This window comes from Tenrec ecaudatus, chromosome 17 (genome assembly GCF_050624435.1).
Source record: "Tenrec ecaudatus isolate mTenEca1 chromosome 17, mTenEca1.hap1, whole genome shotgun sequence".
In the NCBI taxonomy this organism is placed as follows: domain Eukaryota; kingdom Metazoa; phylum Chordata; class Mammalia; order Afrosoricida; family Tenrecidae; genus Tenrec; species Tenrec ecaudatus.
Genome location: NC_134546.1, coordinates 54,016,270 through 54,025,613, shown reverse-complemented (window position 1 = coordinate 54,025,613; position 9,344 = coordinate 54,016,270). Strand labels below are relative to the sequence as shown.

Below are 9,344 nucleotides of genomic sequence, written 5' to 3'. Positions count from 1 at the left end.
ACTCCGCCCAGAAAAATACACAGAACAAAGAAGCCTCTTACAGCATTTTAAAAAATTATAGTAGTAAAATTATACTTACTGACAATCAACCTGAATGAAGTGACTTAAATGCATCAGGAAAGAGACCAAGAGTCAGAATGGATTTTTGTAAAGCAGCACATTGATATGCTACTTGTAAGAGACACACCCTAGACACAAAAATAAACTAAAACTGAAAGGATGGAAAAAACACATCAATCAAACAATAACCAAAAAAAGAGCAAAAGTGGTCGAATAGACTTTAAGGCAAAATCCATCATAAAATATTAGGAAACGAAGGATCAATTCACCAAGGAAACATAAACACAGTAATCCTATAGGCACCCAATGTGAAGGCTTTAAAATATGTGAAACAGACTGTAACAGGACTGAAGAGAGAAAGAGTATTCCACAAGAACAGTAGGACACTTCAACACACCACTTTTGGTGAAGGACAGACAGCTAGAAAGAACTTAACAAGGATTCGGGAGATCTGGATGTCACCACCCATCAATCAACTTGACCTCAAAGACATATACCAACCACTCTACCCAGGAGCAGTGAAATACCGATGATTTTCCAACACACATGGATCATTCGCCAGAACAGACCACATCTTGGGCCACAAGCCACATTCTCTGATCACAACACTTGTTGTTGTTGTCAGCTGTCGAGTCAGTTCCAATTCATAGCAGCCTTACGGACAACAGAGCAAAACACCGCCCGGTCCTGCTCCATCCTCACCATTGTTCTATGATATAAAAGTAGAAATCAGTAACGGTAGTATCAAGGGGAGAAAAATCAAATACGTGGAATTTGAGTAATTTGCTTTAAAAAAAAAACCTGGGTACTAGGAGAAATAAAAGTTAGAAATTTAAAATTCCTAGACTTCAATGGGAATGAAGACACAACATACCAAAGTCTTTGGGACCAAGGAGAAGAACTATTCAGAGGTCTGTTGATAGAAATAAATACACGAATAAAAGATTCAAAATGAGAACACTGGCTCTACAACTGGAACAAGCAGAAAGAAAGCAGGAGCCACTGTCACCAAAAGAAAATAAATAACACAGACGGGAACCGAAGTAGATGAAACAGAGAATAGACAGACAATCGGGAGAATCAACAAAATCAGAAGGTGGGTCTTTGAAGGGATCAATACAATTGACAAACCAATGGCCCTGGTGACAAAAGAAACACAGTGGAAGAAGTAAAAATATAAGCAAGAAACAAGGTAGGTACCATTGCAACAAAACCAAGTGAAACAAAAGATTGTAAGAGAATACGATGAAGAAATTGTACTCCAACAAACTTGAAACCCTGGAGGAGATGGACAAATTTCTAGAAACACACTACTTACCCAAATGTAACACAGTCGAGGTAGAAAACGGAACAGACAAAAGAATAGATCGAAGAGGTTAAAACAGACAAACAAAACCTCCCAACAACCAAAAAATATCTCTGGCCCAGAGAGCTTCACGGGAGAATTATAGTAAACATTTAGAGGCGAGTTCACACCCATATTACTCAAACAATTTCAGAGCACAGAAAATGAAGGGAGAGCCTCACATTAATTCTATGAAGCCAGCCAAAGCTAGGCAAAGGCATCATACACATAAAAAGAAAACTGAAGATGCATTTCCCTCATGCATATAATGTATTTACTGCCAACGAGTCAATTCCAACTCATAACGACCCTATAGGGCAGGATAGAACTGCCCCTGTGGGTTTCTGAGACAGTAACTCTTTATGGGAATGGATAGCCTCATCTTTCTCCTGTGGAGTGGTTCGTGGCTTTGAACTGTGGACCTTGCGGTTAGCAGCCCAACATGTAGCCCACTATACTACACTACCAGGACTCCCTGATATAGTTGCAAGAATCTGCAACAACATTCTAACCAATGGAATTCAATAACATATTAAAAAACAATCCATCTTGGCCAGTGGGATTCTTACAAGTTATGCCAGGATGGTTCCACATTAGAAAATCAACCAATGTATTCCACCACATAAATAAAAGAACTACACAATCATTTCAATTGATGCCCTCGACTTTGAGAAAATCTAACACCCATTCCTGTTTTTTAAAAATTCTGTGCAAACTAAGACTAGAAGAGAAATTCCTCTTCATAGTAAAGTGCATTTATGCAAAAACAGCATTATTCTCAAGGGAGAGAGACTGTTCCGTTTGAGAACAGGAACCGCACAAGGGCGTCGTCTATCGCCAGTTTTCTCAACCCTGTAATGAAAGTCCTAGTTGGAGCAATAAGGCAAGAAAAGGAAATAAAAGGCATTCTAATAGTCAAGGAAGAAGTTAAACTATGCCTGTTCACAGATGATATGATCTCATGCATAGAAAATCCCGAAGATCCCACAAGAAAGCTCCCCAACCCAATAGGATTCAACAAAGTACCAGCATGCGACATCAACGTACAAAAATCAGTGGGTTCCTATGGAACCAACAAAACAAACTTCGAAAGGAAATCAGGAAACTAATACCATTCACAACAGCCCCTCAAATATAAAATACTTAGAAACATGTCTAACCAAGGACATACAAGACCTGTACAAAGAAAACTACAAAACAATGCTGCAAAAAAATAGACACGTACACAAATGGAAACACATGCCATGCTTGTAGATAGGAAAACTGGACATAGTAAAACTGTCCATCATACTCAGGGCTGAAAATGAGGAAGACTTGAAGCACTTGCTGAGGAAGACCGTAGCCTTCAGCGTGGTTTACAACTCAATGTAAGGAAGACCAGAAGTCCTCCCAACTGGATCAGTAAGTCACCTCATGATAAATGGAGATAAGGTTGAAGTTGTCAAGAATTTTGTCTTAACTTTGCTTCACAATCAATGCTCGTGGAAGCAGCAGTCAAGCAATCAAAAGAGGTATTGCATGAGGTAAATCTGCTGCAAAGACCTCTAGACTATTGAAGAGCCAGGATGTTACTTTGAGGACTAAAGTGTGCCTGACCCCCTACTGTATCATTTGCTGGTGAAGGTTGGACATTGAATAAGGAAAACCGTAGAAGAATAGACACATGGGAATTGTGGTGCTGGGGAAATTATTGAAAGTGCCACGGGCAGCCAAAAGGACAAACTGACCTGTCTTGGAAGTAGTAAGACCAGAGTGCTCCTTAAAGACAAGAATGCCCAGACTTTGTCTTGCATACTGAGGTAGTTTATGGTGCCAACCTGGCCGATAAACACATGTGGGGTTAATTGAAGGGTGGAAGGATAAATGGCTCCGTGAGCCTTGCCTTTCGAGTTCTTGGATCTCTTGCTTTGTGATGGTGGGACCAGGGTGCAGCTGCCTTAGCCAGTTCCCTGCTTCAGCTGGCAAGGCTCACTTCCTGCAAGACATCCATGAGGAGAAGCCACATGAACCTACCCCGATGCAGCCCTGGGTGCTGGAGCAGCCGCATGGAGACCCCTGCCAGCGCTGAGATGCTTACACACTCACTGACTCGGCTTTCCCCCTGCAGTTGGCATTGTTGCATGTGTTTTGTGAGATGGAGGAAGACTCTGCGGATTGGTGTTGGTCATATGGGTTAATGTTGGGCTTGTGGGCTTGGGCAGCACTGGGTTGGGATATTTTCTTGATATACAGTTACCCTTTATTTAAAACTCTCTCTTATACATATGAGTTTCTGTGGACTTGTTTCTCTAATGTATCCAGACTTATACACATACTTTAGAATTAATGTCAGCAGAGACCAGTCCCTGGGGAAGGATTTCATGTTTGGTAAAGTCGGTGAGCTGGAGCGACACAGTGATTGCAATAATGGGCTCAAGCACAGGAACAATTGTGAGGACGGTGCAGGACGGTGCAGTGTTTCATTGTGTTGTGCAAAGGGTCGCTATGGGTCGGAGACAACTCGATGGCACCTAACAACAATTCCCAAAGCAATCGGTAAATGTAATGCAATCTGGATCCAAATTACAATGTTTTTTTTTAATGGAAAAACTATTCACCAACTTTATATGGGGAGGAAAGAAGCCCAGTATAAGTTAAGGAGTAGTACAGAGGAATCAAAAAGTAAGAGGCTTCACACTACCTGGTCTCTGCACCTACTCTACAGCTGTGGTAGTAGTTAAGACAGAATGGCACTGATACAATGACAGGCACACAGAGTAATGGAGGAAAGTTGAGAACCCAGGTGTAAATCCATCCACTTGTGAGCAGCGGGCCTTTGGAAAACGGTCTAAGTGCATTCAACAGGCAATCTCTTTAACAAATGGTGCTGGCAAAACTGAATGTCTATCTGGAGCAAGATATAACCGGACCTGTACCTCACCACACACACACACACACACACACACACACTGGAACAAAGGCCTAAACATAAAACCTAAATCTATAAAGACCATGAAAGAAAAAATAGGCACCATGTTACTGTTGCTATCGGGTGCTGTACTCACTGGTTCAACTCAGTGACCTGACCCTGCGTTCACAGGACTAACCCTTCCCCGCACCATTGCTATGTTTGAGCCCACGCTGTCCTCACTGTGCTCATCCACTTCAGCGAGGGTCTCCCTCTTGTCCACTGACTGTTCTTTACCAAGCATGAGGTCCTTTCCCAAGGATTGGTTCCTTCTAATAACAGGTTCAAAGTACATGCAATGCAGTGAGCTGTTCAGGATGGCTCCTCCAGCTCTTGTTTCTGGAACTCTCACCATGCAGACTGGATGTGGCTTCTCTTTTCCTGACTGGCCTGTGTAAGAGAAGGTGGAGAAAGATGTTGACAGGACTATATGGCTCCTGTTAATTGTTCATTGTAATTGTTAACAAGGTCCATTGTGATTGTAAAAACTTGGAACTCTAACATGGAGGTTGGCCGATTTTGCCATCCTTCTGGGAATAAAATGAGCCGTTTCAGAAGCAGGAGAGGACTCTGCCTACTCTCCAAAAAGAAAGCCCAGGAGTGGAGCATATCCTTTGGACCCTGAGATCCCAGCACACGGAACTTTATTGATCCAGGGTCAGAAAGCTGTGGCAGCAGAGAAATGACTGAGGGGTGACAAAGGACGGATGGGTGGCAGCAGAGCCAAGAGCATGCGACTGACTATGGAGCGATCACGCGGGTGTCTTCAGGTAAGAGGGTTGCTTTTGCTCTGGGTGCCTCCAGGGATGGAATTAGGTAGCCATATTTCCTTACATGGAGCCAGAGCTGAGTGCCCTCTGGATGACACATGGCGGAGTGATGTGACCTCTGGGTATTTATTGGCAACCAAAAGAGCTCCAACACATTGCTCCAACAATGCAGGGGCCAAGGGGCTGCAAGACTGAGAGGCCAAGAACCAGAGAGAGGCCTGCTTCCACCCATGGCTAGGAAGAAGCTGTCCTGGCAGAAGAACTGTATCTTGAGTGTTTCTGATCCTGAATTGTGGTGCTGTCAGGTAAGCATCAGACTACCTGCAAGGTCAGCAATTCAAACCCACTGACTGCTCCACAAGAGAAACTTGAGGCCCTTTGTTTCCAGACACATTTACCGCCTTGGAAATCCTCTGTAGGTTTGCTGTGAATTGGGCTTGATACAATAGCAGTGCGTTTGGGTTTCTGGAACTTTGCTCCCAAAGCCCATAATCCCGAGTATAGATTGTGTTTTCTGCATGGTCATTGCAAGGAATTCAAGAATTCTCAGCTGAGTGGTGAGTGCTGCGGGAGGACGGTTGGTGGTATAATTGATGGAGAAGGTTGGAGGGTGGAGGCATGTCTGACCCCTGCCTCACAGGAATCAGCCAAGAGCTGATACGAGGTCGACTCCCCTCCTTCCCTTGTGTGAAGGCAGAGGAGTTCCCACAGATGCGGTCCCCACACCCTGTGTTACAGCCCGTGAGATGTCATCTCCCCATTCTGGCTCCTGAAGAGCAGCCTGGCTGTACTTACCAGAGAGATTTGTTCGTTCTTCAGGCCGGCCGTGGGGTATTTGATGTCCTCTTCGTCAACACCACAATTCACACGTGGCAGTTCTTCTACCGACTTCCTTACGGAGCAAATCGAATATCAAACATAGCCGACACTGCACAAACAGCAGAAGATGAACTAGATCAAGGAGATCGCTTGAGAATTAAATACATTTTGCGCATCAAAAGACTTCTCCAAAGGAGACTCCGAAGATTCAGGGTGTTGGGGGAACATTTGGCTGTGACATATCTGACAAGGGTCTGATCTCTACAGCGTAGTGAAACTAGACCACCTCAACCGCAAAAGCACACACATCCAGTTAAAAAAATGGGTAAAGGACAGGAACGGACACTTCAAAGAGACACTTTGCCGGGCTGCTCAAAAACACATGAAACACACGTTTGGGATCATTAGGCATTCACTCAAACAGCCATTGAGTTGCTTCTGATCATTGTGACCTCGTAAAATAGAGAGGAACTGCTCTTGTGGTTTCAGGGACTGTCACTCTCTATGGAAGTGCACAGCCTCGTCTTTCTCCTGTGGAGCAGCCGGTGGGTTTGAACAAGGAACCTGGTGGCTCGCAGGCCAATGCTTAGCCCACGGTGCCACCGGGGATACTTCGTTAGCCATTAGAGACATGAAAGTCAATACTACAATTAGATACCGTCTCACCCCAACAATAGTGGCACCGGTAAAAACAAAGCAGAAAAATCACAAATGTTGTCGAGCTTGGTGGAGACGGGAACACTGGGAGCGTGTAAAATGGTACCATCGCTCTGCCAGGGGTCCTCAAACTACGGCCCACGGGCCACATGCGGCCCGCTGACGACATTTATCCGGCCCGCTGGGTGTTTTGCCGCCGCTGCCTGCAGCCTACTCGTCCAGTATGCTAGGAATTTGTTCATAGTTTTTGATGTTTTTTTAAACTCTGGTCCAGCCCTCCAACTGGCCCCCTGTTTCTGTGAGGCACTTCATGAGCATGCTAGAACTAGAAATGGCATCTGATCCAGCGATTGCACCCCTATGGAGATCTCCAGCCCTGAGGAAGAGCCGGGACACAATAGGCATAGGGCGCTCTACAGTGCGGCATCTTTGGCAACAGCAAACAGATAAACATGCTGAGTGCCCATCAAGAAAGGAATGGATGGAGTACGGGTTGGTGCACACGGCCATGGTCCCGGTGACTTTGCGGAGCAATGGAGAGCGGCTTCGGCTCAGATTTCAGGAACTCCGGGGCTGGGAAGCTGGACCCCGGTGCCATCGTGGAGCAGGTGAACGCACCGATTGCCATCGCCAACGCGCAGGAGTTGCTACAAAGGATGACGGACAAGTGCTTCCGGAAGTGCATAGGAAAGCCTGGGGGCTCCCTGGGTAATTCTGTGCGGAAGTGCACCCCACGTGCATGGGCCGCTACATGGACGCCTGGAACACGGTAAACTGTGCCTACAACTCGTGGTTGCAGCGTGAGCGGGCCAACATGCAAGAGGACCCTCCAGGAGCCCCTCCCACCAACCCCCTTGTCCTTCGCCATAAACATTCTGAGAAGTGACAGCGAGCCGTCGAGGCTCCATAGCGCCTGGACTGCCCCTCACTGGGCACTAAACCTCACCCCATCTACCTCGAGTGTAACTTGAGTCTGGTGACCCAGTGCCTTCCTAATGTGCTGGCAGCTCGAGGTCAGGCCGTGGAGACCCCCTTTGCGCTCCCTAAGGTCGACCTCACGCCCCAGGCCACCCTTGTTTGGACTTTAGTGGGAGGGTGGGCAGACCAGAGACAACTTGAACTAGCCTGAGCCAGAACCATGTTAGGCTGTGAAATAAATTGCTGAGAAGGGGAGGGGGGTGGAAATGAATGGATAACAGGCTGGGGAACATACACACAGTGGAACGTGACACAGTCAGAAAGAATCATGACCAACCCAAGAGTCGTCTCCCAACACAGATGACGCTGCAGCACCTGATGCTGTGTGACGTGAGTCCCTCACCAAAGGACAGATATTGTATGAGGCCATTATATATTTTTTAAAGCAAGAAAAGTTTACACACACAGGGGGAACATTGGATGGTTACCAAGGTCACCAGGGAGGGGAAATGACTTATTAGCTCGAAGACACATGTTAATAATGGCGAAGGAAAACAAACGCACAATATTGGGAGAAGTCAGCCACGAAGAAGAACTAAAGTCCATCCTGTGTTAGAAGCATCTTCAAGAACTGATCAGGACATCCCTTACAGAAGGGTCTTGGGAAGGAGATGAGCCAGTCAGGGTGAGATGTAGCAACAATGAAACATATCACTTTCCTCTAATTCCTAAATGCTTCCTCCACCCCATCATGATCCCAATTATACCTTACAAATATGGCTGCACCAGAGGATGTACACTGGTACAGACAGGAACTGGAAACACAGGGAATCCAGGGCAGATGATCCCTTCAGGACCAGTGATGAGAGTGGCAATACTGGGAGGGTGGGTTGGAAAGGGGGAACCAATTACAAGGATCGACATATAACCTCCTTCCTGGGAGGTGGACAACAGAAAAGTGGGTGAAGGAAGATGTCGGATAGTGCAAGATATGACAAAATAATAATTTATAAATTATCAAGGGTTCATGAGGGAGTAAGGAGCGGGGAGGGAGGGGCAAAAATGAGGAGCTGATGCCAGGGGCTTGGGTGGAGAGCAAATGTTTTGAGAATGATGAGGGCAATGAATGTACAAATGTGCTTTACACAATTGATGTATGTATGGATTGTGATAGGAGTTGTATGAGCTTCTAATAAAACGATTTAAAAAAAAGAACTGATCAGTAAGTTCACACTACATATAACAACATGGAAGGATTCCCCCTGAATTTATGGGGGAGGAGGCAATTTCTAGAACAAGATCTATCTTGGTTCTTGTATATCTTATTCCTGAGACTTGTATATCTCATTGGTGTCAGACTCCCAACTCTTGGCAGTCAGTCCTATGCACAGCAGAAGAAAGTGCTGCCTGGCCTTACACCATCTCCATGACTGATCAAAAATGGGACCATTGTGACCTGTAAAAGTTTCATTGGCTGATTTTTGGAAGGAGGTTACCAGCCCTGACTTCCTAGTCTAGCTTAGTCTGGAAGTGCTACTGAAACCCATTCAGTATCATAGCAACACACACGCTTCCACTGACAGATGGGATGGTGCTTTGCATGAGGTACATCAACCAGGACTCTACCCCAGGTCTGCCAGCTGGAAGGTTAGATTCCCACCCCTGAGCCACCACCGCTCCCAAGATGATCCAATAGGACCCTGCTCATGTTGAGAAAGAACATCGCATCTGAGCGCAGATAGAGCTTTTGCTTGTAAACGTGTAGAGAGAAGTCTGCACTGTGTATATCAAATGATTTAAGATGGTTAACAGTGGACAGAGGGCACCA

At 45.7% G+C, this 9,344-nt stretch overlaps 1 pseudogene; it reads left to right on the top strand.

Moving 5' to 3' along the window:
- Window positions 1-7,131: 7,131 nt before the first annotated feature.
- On the top strand, window positions 7,132-7,484 carry LOC142430453 (mitochondrial import inner membrane translocase subunit Tim13 pseudogene; annotated as a pseudogene).
- Window positions 7,485-9,344: the final 1,860 nt, after the last annotated feature.